Source organism: Mustela nivalis, assembly GCF_964662115.1.
Source record: "Mustela nivalis genome assembly, chromosome: 1".
Taxonomy (NCBI): Eukaryota; Metazoa; Chordata; class Mammalia; order Carnivora; family Mustelidae; genus Mustela; species Mustela nivalis.
In genome coordinates this window covers 60,485,205-60,499,286 of record NC_139020.1, presented here as the reverse complement: position 1 = coordinate 60,499,286, position 14,082 = coordinate 60,485,205, and the positions used below count along the sequence as shown (strand labels likewise).

The 14,082-nt window shown below is 36.2% G+C and overlaps 1 long non-coding RNA gene across 14 annotated transcripts in view; it reads left to right on the top strand.

Annotated features, from left to right (window-relative positions):
- The window catches only part of LOC309870423, a 497,103-nt gene that overhangs the window by 219,123 nt on the left and 263,898 nt on the right, over nucleotides 1–14,082 (top strand). For all 14 annotated transcript variants that reach the window (XR_014314572.1, XR_014314573.1, XR_014314574.1 and 11 more), the window contains one exon: nucleotides 5,964–6,009. This is a non-coding gene — a long non-coding RNA (uncharacterized lncRNA). The remainder of the gene's footprint in view (nucleotides 1–5,963; nucleotides 6,010–14,082) is intronic.

Sequence of the window (14,082 nt, the reverse complement as noted above, 5' to 3'; positions counted from 1 at the left end):
ATGGTGAGATCTGTCATGAGTTGGCCCCTCAGGAAGAGTAGAAGAACCCCACAATTGGTTGGGGACTGCAGAACTCTTTCAGGGAAATCTGACTCAGCTTCTATCATACAGTAGGAGGTGTCTGTTAACAAAAGGGATTTGGAGCACTCACCCCTGTTCACCATGGGGCCAAACCAACAAGGCTTTTTAATCTGTTGTAAACATTTGAGACTAGGACTCTCACCATTTGGTTTTGTACTGATTAAGAGGAAGAGTAGGATGGAAAGTAAAAGAAGAGGTTCAGAAAGCCAGTTCTTTAAATATTGAAAAGTAATTTGTTTAGGAATGGAATTCCTTATTTTTTTTAATGCAGTATGAATTTCTTTAATCTTCAGGGATAGATGGTAACACAATTCACTCAACATTTCTTTAACCGGTATGTAAGCCATACCTACTATTTTTTTAGGTATTGTGCTAAGGACTAGAGATGTAAAAGTCAATAAGACAAAACCCTCATGGACATGCCTATAGTTTTATGTAAAAGACAATTACAATCCAGTGTTACTATTATTATGCTAAGATTAAGGACAAGACATCAGATGCTGGGGGAGGAAAATATCTAAATTAATACCCCAGGGATGTGTACATGCAGGTCAGTAGAACTTTCACATTACCTGAGAATAAATCCTTTCCAATATCATTATTTCAACTTATATATAAGGGTATAATTCTTAATGTTTATCTAAATTCTAGTTTGATTCATTTTCTTGACTCGCTCTTAAATTTTGATATAAGAATTAAAGTTTTTAAAATATCAATTTTTTTTTTATTTTTTAAAAGATTTTATTTGACAGAGATCACAAGTAGGCAGAGAGGCAGGCTGAGAGAGAGAGAGAGGAGGAAGCAGGCTCCCTGCTAAGCAGAGAGCCCGATGCGGGGCTCGATCCCAGGCGATGCGGGACTTGATCCCAGGACCCCAGGGCCATGACCTGAGCCCAAGGCAGAGGCTTTAACCCACTGAGCCACCCAGGAACCCCTAAAATATCATTTATTTAATAAAACTATTTTCTCTTTAATGTACTGTGAAGTGTGGATTGTAGAATAGAGTTATTTGCAGCATATTATAGATCAGATTTCTGTATGAGAGTTCAAATTAATCATGTTTATACATAAAAATTAATATTAAATTGTTTCATTTTAAGTGGTAGCCATTAATACTAGAAAATTCAAACCTAGCATTTTTTTTTATAAGCTCAGTTGTCGTGGATTATTATAGCCAGTCTGACCTAAGGTATAGACAGACAAACTGTGCTCTTGGCCTAACGGGTATTTATCGTATGATTTCCTTTTCCTTCCTTATTGCCCTTTATCTATTTCCAGTTCACAGGGTTGATACATAGATAAATGATGCTTCTCATACTTCCTCTTTCTGATAGGAAGAAAGATTTAAGTGTGAAGGGGGCGCCTGGGTGGCTCAGTGGGTTAAGCCGCTGCCTTCGGCTCAGGTCATGATCTCAGAGTCCTGGGATCGAGTCCCGCATCGGGCTCTCTCCTCGGCAGAGAGCCTGCTTCCCTCTCTCTCTCTCTGGCTGCCTCTCCGTCTACTTGTGATTTCTCTCTGTCAAATTAATAAATAAAAAAATCTTTAAAAAAAAAAAAAAGATTTAAGTGTGAAGGACTAAATCTAGCTTAGTAATTTACGAAAATAAGCATAATTAACTAGTTTTTTCAAGTATACTTTTAAAATTATAATTCATCTTACCCTTCATAGGCTTTCTGTTTCAGATAAAACCACAGAAATTAGGGAAACCCAATTAAAAAAAAAGAAATTGTCTTTATTGATGATTAAATTCAACATTTAATAATAACAATATTATAGTGATAGAGCTTTCAGCTCTGCTCAGTAGTCGGCGCAGAAGTAAACATATATGAAATAAAATTAAAATATTTTGGTTTACAAAGTGTCTTTTCTCAAAATAGGTCAAACTTAACATGTAAAGCACTTAAAATGTTCCTAAGGATGTTCACTTGGTCACTGGGGAAGTAGTTTGTGGTCTAAATTTAAGTCCAGAGCTCTTTTATGGAGTCACTGGTCCCTACAGAACCTGCTGAGGCCATTTTCAGTGTCTTAAATGAATTAGCTGTTCGATTTATTAATGGCCCACAAGGTACCACTGAGGACCCCTTCTTCCATCTCTAGCCAGGCCTAACCAGTATGGAGGGAAGATAAACTTTCCTGCACTTCACAGCACAGAATTGGACTTGTTCAGTTCCCCCTGGGGAATACAGCTGTGCCAACCTGGAAGTAGAAAGAACTTAACAGAAATCCTCTATAGTATATCTCCATCTGGAATGGTGCAGATAGCAACTTCACCCTCATGTGACCCAAACCACTCTAGGGATTATATCATCTGCATGGGATTCTGGAGATACCATTTAACAATTCTGGATCTGTGCTGTCTTCCAATTCAAAACAGAAATAAGGACTGTCAGAACAACATCATTATTCCTTCACTTACATATTCCAAACCAGAAGAGAAAAACTGACTCTGTATTTCTATTTGCGTACCTTATATTATTTGTGAGCTCAGGATCTCCCTAGATAACATAAAGAGGTGCTTCTGCCACTTGTGATTGACTGTTAAGGAGTCCACAACACCTTGGTTTGGGTCCTGTTGAGTAATTACATTTGTTTCATCCTTATTTTCTGTTCCTTGATTGTTTCAGTAAAGTATGAAAAATAAGCCCTCATTTTTCACTCAGAAAAAATGGGCAGTATTGCTGCCCATAATACTGAGATCCTACTGTCTTGCTCTTCAATAATAGGAATGGTGCTTTAAAAGGCTGGTTAGAGTTGCTTATTGTGGTTATTACTGTTGTTACAGTGTTTCCTGATTCAGAGATACTCTGTGAACATCCAGCACCTGACTGGCTCTGGATGAGCTGTAGAATATAGAATGATATCTTGAGTAAGCCATCTTTCTATCTCCTTACTCCTGCTTAAGTTAGCACTTTAGCTTAAAGGGACAGATATTCTCTCCTTTTCTCAACTAGAGCAGTACTAAGAGCTTCCCTTCAACAATGCTTACTTTATAGCAGGCAGTGTGCTAGTTCCTTTACATTTCTATAACATGCAATAGGCACAAACACTCCTATAAGGGTAGGTAACATGATCTTCATTTTACAGACAGGGAAAATGTTACTTGCTCAAGACCACACCACTGAAGAGAGAGCCCTGGAATTCGATTCTAGGTTTCTCTGAGGGTAAAAGCTACTCTCTTAACCACTGCACTACCTCGTATAACTGCTGCTGGGCGGAGCTCTCTTGAGCTCCAGACCAACAGATCATTGCTCACATGACTAGCTTCTCTTCGTTCTTATCACCACCTCGTGCAAGTTGACCCCATTAAAACAATCCTGTGTTGCTTCAGAGGGGCCAATGCTGGTTACAATATGGTTATGGGCCAAAAGGAAGCTGAACTGCTATTAAGAGAAGCTCTATTCTGCATCATTTTAGCCACACCATAAAAATGGTCTCACCTACCCCCATCACCACTTCTGGCTGTTAGAGATCCCCTCAGCTTTCATCTCTCCAATCCTGTCTCCTTTCCTTTGCCTTAAAGACTAACAGTGTCTTTGGCAAGGTTAGCAAGTAACCACTTCTCTACTTTGGTTGTCAATAAATTGACTATAGCCTGTTAATAATTGTGCATATGTTTTGTGTGGCTTTAGATAATCTAAGACAGGCTTAGACATCTGGCATCTGAGGTTGGATTAGATATGCCTTCATACCTGGTCTCTTTTATATAATTCTCTGTTAACAAAAAGTAGGTCATATAACAAACAAAATTAAATACTTAAAGGGATTTATTAGGGCATTTTATAAGTGATATACACTCGTGTACTCATGACTCTTTCTTGAATGTTACCTAAATATCAGTTTTTGTGCAATAATATGAAAGAACAAGTCTGATATATATTTTCTTGTTTTAAAATGTACCTTATCTATGGCAAATACCTTAAACTATATTGTATTTACATCTCTATGTGAGCTATATATACGTATTCCTTGTTTTCGTTTTTTGTTTTTAAGATTTTATTTTTTAAGAACAGTTTTGGGTTTCTAGCCAAAGTTAATAGGAAGGTATATGAGCATATTTTTTAGCACTTTTAAATAGTTAGCTCTATGAGGGTAAGATTGGTCTGTTTTTTCTTTTAGCATATCATAATGCCAATACAACACTTTGCATGTACTATATGCTCACTAAATATTGTTGACTTAGTGAATAAATTAGTCTATAATAGGTTGAACAGATTTGCAGTCCTAAATTGTTCTTGCCATCATTTCACTCTGCATAATTAAAGAAGTTTAACTAAGATGATTAAAAATGTGTTATTGAATTACTGGTGTAGATTCTAAAGCAGTGGGATGAAAGAGACCCTGGCTGTACCCCTCTGAGGAAATAGTGAAGATGAGTTTCTCACTGTAGGTATACTTAGTGGATTTTATGTGTGACTGAATTAATTTATTTCACTTAGGAAGGTTAGATTTATGATTTCCATATGGCACTCTATTACTTTTTTCTTTTATTCCTACCCTGCCAGCTAATATATTTTCCTATTGTAAAAGTAATGTTTACTGCAGAGACTATATGCAAAAATAAAAAGCAAAAATTGAAATGATCTGTAATCTAATTATCTAAGATCTAATCATTTGTAATATTTTTGTGTGTTCTTTCTGTTTTTCGTCATCTACACAATTTCATTATGTCCATACAGTTGGTACCCTACATGTTTATATAACATTATAGTACCACAAGTTACCTTATGGATTGTTGCAAAATATTCCTTTACATAGATGTGCTTTGCTTTAATTACTTTTTCCACTGTTGGAACATGTAGATTGCTTTTAGTTTTTTTTTGCTATCATAATTTTTCCTTTTCAGATTTATGGTTTTCAGTCATGTTAAGATAGATTCCTAGAAATAAAATCACTGAGTAAAAACTTTAAGTTTTTGATACATCTTACCCAATAGTTTCCCAAAATTTCTTAGCAATTCACAGTCCCATCAGAAGTGTATGAAGATGGTGTTTCATTGAATTTACCATCAAAATTGATTATTTCCTGTATACACTTCTAGGCAAGTGTGTAGACCTACTGACTTTTTACCTTCATTAACCATGCTTAGAAATACGTAAATTAAACATTTCAGTTTGCTTTCAGAAAGAATTATGGTATATTTATTAAGAGTCCAAGTTGTCCAGAGGCCACATGCTGCAATGCAGTTTCCACCTACATACAAATATGTTTCGGGTCTAATCGTAAACTCTGTGTACTTTGAGCTCGATTTGCGTAGTCTTCTGTATTGATACTTACTTCACTGGCAGTTTTCTCAAAGTGGGCTGTCTTGAGGCATTATATCTGGTGTGACTTTAGCTTCCCCTCTTGTAGAGAAACAATCTCCTATTTGCTGTTGTAACCTAAAGTTAATGAACATTCACAGGTTTTATTTATTTATTTATGCATGTTTGTGGACTGCTCTACAAAAGCACCTTTCTTCCTTACCAGTATTCTATCCAAACTGAGTGCAGATGAATCTGAGTGGTTTCATTTTAAAGAGTAACAGTCATATTTGTTTTAGGAAGGCTATGGTTTTGGAAGAATACCAAAAAAAAAAAAAATCATTTTTAAGTGTTTGCTTCGTCCTCTAGTGAAAGCATTTTCATTTCAGGGGCCATGGTGAGTCTTAGTCCCTCGCTGGTACTTGCTTTTGATAACATTGCTAAGGGACTCTTTGTGTGTTTATTTACACATATGAATTTGGGGTGGTCTGAAATATCTGCTGGGGAAAATACAGATATAAAATTATTCACCACTTTAAGGACTGCTGTCTTTTCTACTTCTCTGTAGAAACTACCTCAGCATAAATACTGGCTCCACTTAGAAAACTAATTTTTACTTATATATTTGTTTTGCATTTCAGAGTGCCTGATAAATTTCACGTCTGTCTGTGCCCCATAGCTACACAGGTATGTATTTGAATTACTTATAGTTATGTAAATCTATGTATTAACTGACAAGTTACTAGTTTTGTGTATTAAAATTGCTTACAGATTTCAAAATGTGAAAATGTTAATTTTTGAGCACTTATAAATATTGACAGCTTCAAAGGAGAGTGCATTTTATACATACCTTGCATTTCATTCTATTGTAAGAACCAAATAAACATTTCTAAGATTTGATGGGGCAGAATAATTTTAATTACAAAGCATTCATCTGGTGAAGAGATTAGACAGTGTTTTATGGAACTGTATTACTAAAGTGACTGCTGATATGGGGTCAGAGACTATAGCAAAACCACTGTTTTTGACATTATTGTTTTATTTTCAAACTTCTTTTTGCTCCTTTGGAGTTTATTTTCTGTGGTGATTTTAGGTAAGGAGTGGTTGCAGATGTACTGTCTGCTGTACTGTCTCAAGCACTAGAGGAATGGAAAAATGTTTGCACCTGTTTAAAATCTCAACTGTGCGGTGTTGTGGTTCCTGGGCAACAGGCAGGAATTCTCAAAAGCTTGGTTGCACCTGCTCAATTGTTTCTTGCAGCTGTGTCATATGAGTGAGCGTACAGAGAAGCTTGTTAGCAGTTTGCTCTAGCTGTTACGTATTTTGTGTACTCTGAATTTGAAAGATTCTTATTTGATGTAGACCTTGAACTATTACATTGGTTTATTATAAAACCCACTATTTTCTCCAAACCCTTCATCCTAGTCTCAACATTTTTTTTTTATTAGCTGTTGACTGCTGTAGATAATGTGCATGTTAACCTCTCTAAAGGATACCTAGGAAAAGTCGATCTCTCTGGATTATTGGGTGGATAAAAATTTCTGTCCTGGTAGAGACAATTTTGTGTTTGGCTCAGTTTCACCATGTTGGCAACCCCACTATGTGAGACTGGATGTAGTTATTGATCCATTTAGCTGAACAGATTTGAAAGCATTTGGCTATTAGTGGACACATGGGGCATATTCAGAGAATTTAAGTGTATATTATAAGATGATTTCTTGATTTGTGCATGTGTCTGTTGCAGTTGGGTAGAAGTGAGAGAAAGAGAAAAGTGAAACTTACTTAATGGTAGTCCTAGGAAAGGGTCTGAAATCTGGCTGTAGATTTTAAGTCTGGAATATGAACCTTTACTTTTGACAAAATCCCGGTCACCTGGTATTTTTTCCTAAGTGTTGCTGTTTTAGATGTTAATAGCTCTACCTACTTTCTGACAAATATCTACAATTTTAGCGTAGACAAGCTACTAGAGACTAGTTTATACCAATTAAGTCAAGTTCTTTAAATGCAATATAAAAATGGCAACTTAATATAAAAAGTATTTAAGTAAATAATGTATTTGGTAGTCCCAAATTCCTGATATTGAAAACTTTTTCAAATAACTTGCCTTATTTTCCTTAGCAATGCTATATTAATGAAAGGTTAAGAAGTTGCCATTAATATCTGGTAACAAAAATCTTATAGCTAGTGTATCTTGTCTTTATATTGTTCCATTTAAGCTGTTTTCATTTGTTTGTTTGTTTTCTTAATCACCGTAATATGAACTTAACCTCTTTGGGAGTAGGAAACAGGTACCGAGATAAGTAGAGGACTATCCACAGCCTTTTAATACAGTGCTTTATACAAAGCAGGTGGTCAGGAAATGTTGAATGAATGCGTATATGAATAAAACGTCTGGAGTTGTATTGGACATAGAGGAATAGAAAGTCTTAGAAATTTGTTACTTTTTATATATTCTGGATGGGTCTTTGGACTTCCTTTAGTTCTCATACTGCTAAATAGACAGAGATGAGACTACTACTGATAAATTCTATCTTAAAATGAGGAATGAATATGTAAGAATTGATCTTCATTATAATCAGGACTTTACATGACACTGTTTGCAATATGCTTTATATTTATTTTTGCCATGAGAAAAGTTTTTAGACTTATTTTTCACACAATGCTGAGCTATTCAGTGACTAAGTTACTTCTCACTTTAGATATACTGTGCAGCATAGGAATAAACAAATCAGCGTTAATATGTTCAATGCTATCAGTTTCCTGAGAAATCACTTTCTCTTCACCTCTCCCTCTCCATTTTTCTATCACTGGATCCCCCTGCCCCATCTATCCCAATCTCTACCTCACTGAAAACACAAAACTGTAATGTATGTTAACTTTCTTCATGTCAGGTAAGATCAGATTGTATTAAAAATCTGTAACTGCTTTTGCTAAACGTAAGTAATGGGCCCTGTGTTTACTGTATACATATTTATAATTATGGTTTCTGTTATTCACTCAATTCTAACTGTAAATAAGTAGGGATGAAGCCAAGTAGAGAGGTAAAGTCAACATAGGGTAGCTAAGACCCGCTTTGGAGATGCCGCTCTAGAGATCCGTTTTGTGCTGCATTTGGCAGTCACATGACAGTAGCAGAGGCTGCAGAAAGGGACAGTGTCTAGTGCATCAAAACATTTTGTTTAGGGTTCTCAAATTTTGATACCACTAGTTAATGTTATTCATGGATGTCTTTAGGCCTGGAAGTACGTTTCTTCTGGGAACAGTTCTTCTTTCACCTTAGTTTATATCAGTGCGTTAAGAGGCCAGCATTAAGGGCATTCTTTTTTCCCAGAACATCAGTGTGATAGAATAAACTATATTCTTCTGTTAGTCTCAACATCAGAAATTAAGAGATGAGGCAAGAGTATTGATTAGCTAGAATACTAAACCAGGTAACAGTAGCTGCTTCACTGACTTGTACCAGAAAATATAGTATAGAATCCCCAGGAATGAGAAATTGCCAAGCCCCAGGATGCCTGGCATAAGTGTTGATTTTTTCCTGTAATTTCAGGGTTAAAGTAATAAAGGAAGAAAATTAACATTTAAGAACATAGCATATCTAAATATCCTTTCTTTTTCTCCTTTCTTTCTCTCTACTCTCCCCCTTCATTTTCTTTCTTCTTTTTATTCTACACAATAAATGGAGCCCTACTATTTGCCAGACACAGCGCTAAGCTAAATGAATAAAGCAAAGTTCTTGTCCTTGGGGAAACACATAGACTAGCACAGGAAACAAAGATATGTCAATAGAGCTCTTTTTGGTATCGCCACTTATGACTATAGACCCAATCAACTTATCTAATCTTTCTGTTCCTTTGTTGCTTCTTTGGAAAATTGGAAAAATAATAGTGTCTACCTCATCTATTGTTGTGTTAACTATCAGACAATACATGTAAAATTCTTAGTTTGGTGGTTTGCACATAGCAAGTGCTCAATAAATCTTAGCTATACTACTATTATTTTTATCACTACCATCACTATTATAACTTAGATACCAAAGAAAGACCATCTAATTGCCTGAAAGCAAGTATATCCTGGCCTGTGCATTGTCACATAGATTATCTTAGAGGTTTTATCCAGTGTTATCTAGGCTTCTTATACTTTAGAAGAGATTCTCAATGTCATATAGTGTTAGAACTTGAAGGGACCTTAATGGTCATCTATCTAACATCATTGTTGTATCCATGATGAGGGAATAAGCTCAGAAAAGTTCACGTACCTGTCAGTGTTATACAGTCTAATAAGTGAGAGATGCAGAATTTGAACGTGGAGCTCTTGATTCTTGATTCTAATATAAGGTATCTCACGTGGAATACCTTCCTACTAGAACTTTGAGAGGTGATTGCTTATCTCCAAGAAGTAAATGGGCTATATAAAGTTCCTGGAATACTAATCATAAAAAAGCTGCCACTGTACTGAATCTAAAAGACCTTCAGGTATTCTTATAATGAAATTAATTTTATCTAAGTTGATTGAAGTTTGTGTTTGTAAATAACTGATTTCTTCTTAAGGAGAATAAACTGAGTCAGATTTAGCAAGATATCTGCTATCCACGTGACTTCAGATACTTTAAAGGAGGCTGTGAATTGCAAATACCTTTTAGGATATTTGGATTCTAAATCTCTTTCCTGAGTTTGAATTTAGGAGCTTTGGAGTCCAAATTGCCTGCACTGAAGTCCCAGTTCTACATTGCAGTGGCTGTGTGACATGACTAGAGTTGCCTAACCTTACTAAACTTCAATTTTGGTGTAAAGTATGGTGACAAGGATATCTAACTTTTAAATAATAGATGTGAGGATTAAACTAGATTAGGTATACAAAATGCTTTAGTTGGTGCACAGCATTAATTAGTATTCCTTACATATTAATTTTATTTTTCCCCTCTTGTTTTTTTTTTATTTAATTTAATTAATTTATTTATTTGAGAGAAAGAGAGAGAGCAGGCATTAAGTGAGGGGAGGGGTAGAGGGTGAGAATCCCAAACAGACTCACCCTGACCACCGACCCCAACATGGGACTTAATCTCAGAACCCATGAGATCATGACCTGAGCTGACATGAATAGTAGGTCTCTCTTAAGCGACTGAGTCTCCCAGGCACCCTTAAAATCACCATTTCTAAGTACATGTGCTACATGTCTGTAGAAGGCCAGGGCTATTTAAAGAAAAACTGAAGATGAAGATAATCACATCCCTTAAATGTACATGACTATGGAAATGTACCTTTCAGTGGAAGGGCTTTGATACAACACCCAGACAACTACCACCCCTCTTTTGAAAGTCAGAGACCCTTAAAACCAGTCTCTTGCAAACAATGAAGAGCACAGCTTCCTCAATTAAACCATGTATGCTTCCATGCATCCTAGTGACTTAGTTGGTTCTGTTGGGAAGGTTGTCACAATCTAAGCAGCCTCAGATTTAGGGGGCATAGTCGGTAATGAGTAAATGGCCGTATAAGTCTTTTTTTTTTTTTTTTTTTTTTATTCACTTGAGAAGGGAATTAGTGTGGTAAAATGTCCTGATACTCTCTAATGCAAACTCCCTCAACAGTAGAAAAGTGAGTTACATGTGTATGGTTGTGTGTATGATTGTGTACGATTTTCCCTTAATTATCTTTAATAAAAACTGAATGATCTTAAGTAAACCAGGTTTTTTCTGCCATCCTGTTTATGTTCTAGCAGTATCTGCCTTAACAGCAATCAGAAAGAAGGAAAAAGCACTAGATAATATATGGAGTAGACTATTACTCAGCAGAGTTCATAAAGTTATCTTGCCTAATGTCAGGTGTACAGCTTAGACCATGATGGGTCAAAGTAAACATTGATGATTAATGAAATTTTTAATTAGTTGGGTATTATTTAGCTAGGCTGCATCATAAACTAGACAGTTTAAACAAGAGAAATTTGGTTCTAACAGTCCAGAAGTTCAGTATCAATGTTTTGGCAGGGCCAGTTCCTTCTGAGGGCTGTGAAGGAAGGATCTGTTCCAGGCTTCTCTCTTATACACTTAGAGATGGCCATCTTCTGTCTGTGTCTTTTCACATTCTCATCTCTTCATGCTTATCTTTGTGTCCAAATTTCCCTTTTTTTATAAGGACTCTAGTCATACTGGATTAGGGCCCACTCTAATTATTTTATTTTAACTTGATTACCTCTATAAGAACCCTGTCCAAATGAAGTCCCATTTTGTGGGACCCATTTTACTTTGGTTAGAACCCCAACTCTTTTGAGGGCTCAATTTAACTCATAATAGTTGGATTAACAATTAACATTTATTGAGTGACTTCTATATTCCAGATGTTTTATCTGTATTATTGATAATCCTTACAACAATCTCTTAGGTGGATGTTATTCCCCATTTTACAGGTGAGAGAACTTAAACTCAGAGAAAAGAAGCAATATGTCCAAGGTCACACACAGCTAGTACATGTTAAATTGCTAATATTTGAACCCATAGAATTCCATGCTGGCTTTTTAATGGATGAGTTTTAAACGACTCAGTCAAAACCCCCCAAAATACTTTGAGCCTTCATTTAAGGTTCTTTTTTTGGTGGGGGGATCATCATTAGGGCTTGTGCCTAAGAACATTTTATCCATTAAAAGTGGTACATTGTGCTTTTGCTAAATGCCCAGCATTGGCTGCCTACATCTTCACTCCTGGATTTTTTGCTGACAGTCGTCTTTGAAAGCTTAGTGTTTTAGCTCTTCTGCACCTGATGAAGCTTTTGGACAGGATGGATTCTGAACATAGACTGCATGGGTTGATTCTGGCCCTAGTTGGTGTGGATGGCACTGAGAGCCAAGTCATGCCCAGGGTCTGATACTCAGCACATGTGCACTCTCCTCTTCTTTCTGTCTTTCTTCTTCTTCATCCTTGTTTTTCACTCTTAACAGATAGTTTGTGATTCTTTTTCCTTTTCTATAGTCCCTGCCATGAGTGATAAACATTGAAAGGGATGAGATGTGAAGAATGACAGACTAGGAAATATCTCTGCTTCCATGAAGGCTAGTGTCCCTGTATGTATTTACTGTAAACTAGCTGTAGCCTTGTTACTTATTCAAACTGAAGAGCAAGGGGCATTGTGTACCTTATTTAAGTTTTCTCTCTTATCAACGGAACAGTTTGTTTCTGACTTTGAAGTTTTAAAACGGAACTTGCTCATGACCCAATTTTGCTAATAATTCTCTTAAGCAACCCTTGTACTCATTTATAAGATTTTTTTCCCAACTACTGTCTGTCTACTCTGGTTTAAAAATTTTATATATGTACTTTTAAAAAATTGATTAGCTGGAGAGCTGCCCATTCCTCTGTGCTGTATAATAAGGATTTAAAAACTGCACACTGAATTCTGTATAGTGTAATTAAAACTGACCCACATTTGGACCTGAGTACACCAGGACTTAGCCAAACTTGCCATGAGCTGAGTTCTGGTGGCAGATGGGAACTAATGAGGACACACTCCACTCCAGAATTTCCCAGCTGCTTGGCCCCTTTTTGTACAAACAAGGTTTGGAGCGAAGTCCGGATCCCAAGAGCATGTTCTGTAAATGTGCTGTACCCAATGATTTGGGAAATGTTCTCACAAAATCAGGCTATTTCAAGGTATCCTTAAGACCTCAGCTAATGTCAGATTTTAAACATGAAAATTAGAAGGGCCTTTTTTGCTTGCTCCAACCAATTTTTAAGTTTAAAGTGAATTAAAATTGCATTCCCCATTGCCCTGCCCCCAACCCGTCTTTTCTCCTATGCCTAGGGATAGAACAATCACTCATTTCCAAACCTGGAGATTTGCAGGTGGTTGTCTCAGGACAGACTAGGTCTCCTTGCAACCTATGGATCTCTTCAACTGGTTTGATGTCCTGGGACTATTCAGGCAGATGTAATTGAATCAGTTTGAAGCAGCTGTAGCTGGCATGTGGTCTCTCCGATTGCTAGCACCTGCTTGTTTTTTTTGCAACTCACTAGAGTGAAAGAAGTGCCAAAACCAGCATTGGTCTTGGAGCAGAAAGCACTTCAGACCCTATATTCCATTCTCCTTCCAATCTAGCCACATCATCATTGGTGCCTGAATTAATAAAGTCCCCTTTCATCATTATGTCTGAGGTATACTTTTCCTTCTCATTCTTCTCGGTATGGGGATCCTGACAGTACTGACCATGCTAGTCCAAAAAAAAAAAAAAAATACTACTAATAATAAGCGAGTATAATGGTGATCAGGTGGCTTTGGGGCTCTCTTATCATTAGACAACTGGGTAGCCTGTGGTTTGCAGAATCATTTAAATGAACGCACCAAATTCATTTGCTGTTCCAGCACAGTCTTATTGGCACAGAGAATGAGCAGTTAATGTATAACAAACTGTGAGCTGTTATGGAATATGATAAATACATTTGCTTAGCAGGGGAGAATGTAAAAACTATTTCTCTAATGTAACTCTAATTGACATGGATTTCTTCAACACTTATTATGTCCAGGAAGATGCAGTCTACTTAAAAAGGATAAAAATTCTAAGATGTACTAAATATATAAAATATATTTTAAAAGAAACATATTTGGAATTTTTTTAATGGTTAAAATCCACTTAAAATGTGTATTTACTTTATCTTCTCTTCTTCCCACTGTATTATTTAGTAGGCATATATTTAATTCAAATATTATCAGTTTCCTAATGTTTCATTTGAACCTGGAGATGACAAAGACAGTGTATTAAGTTTATAGTTACATA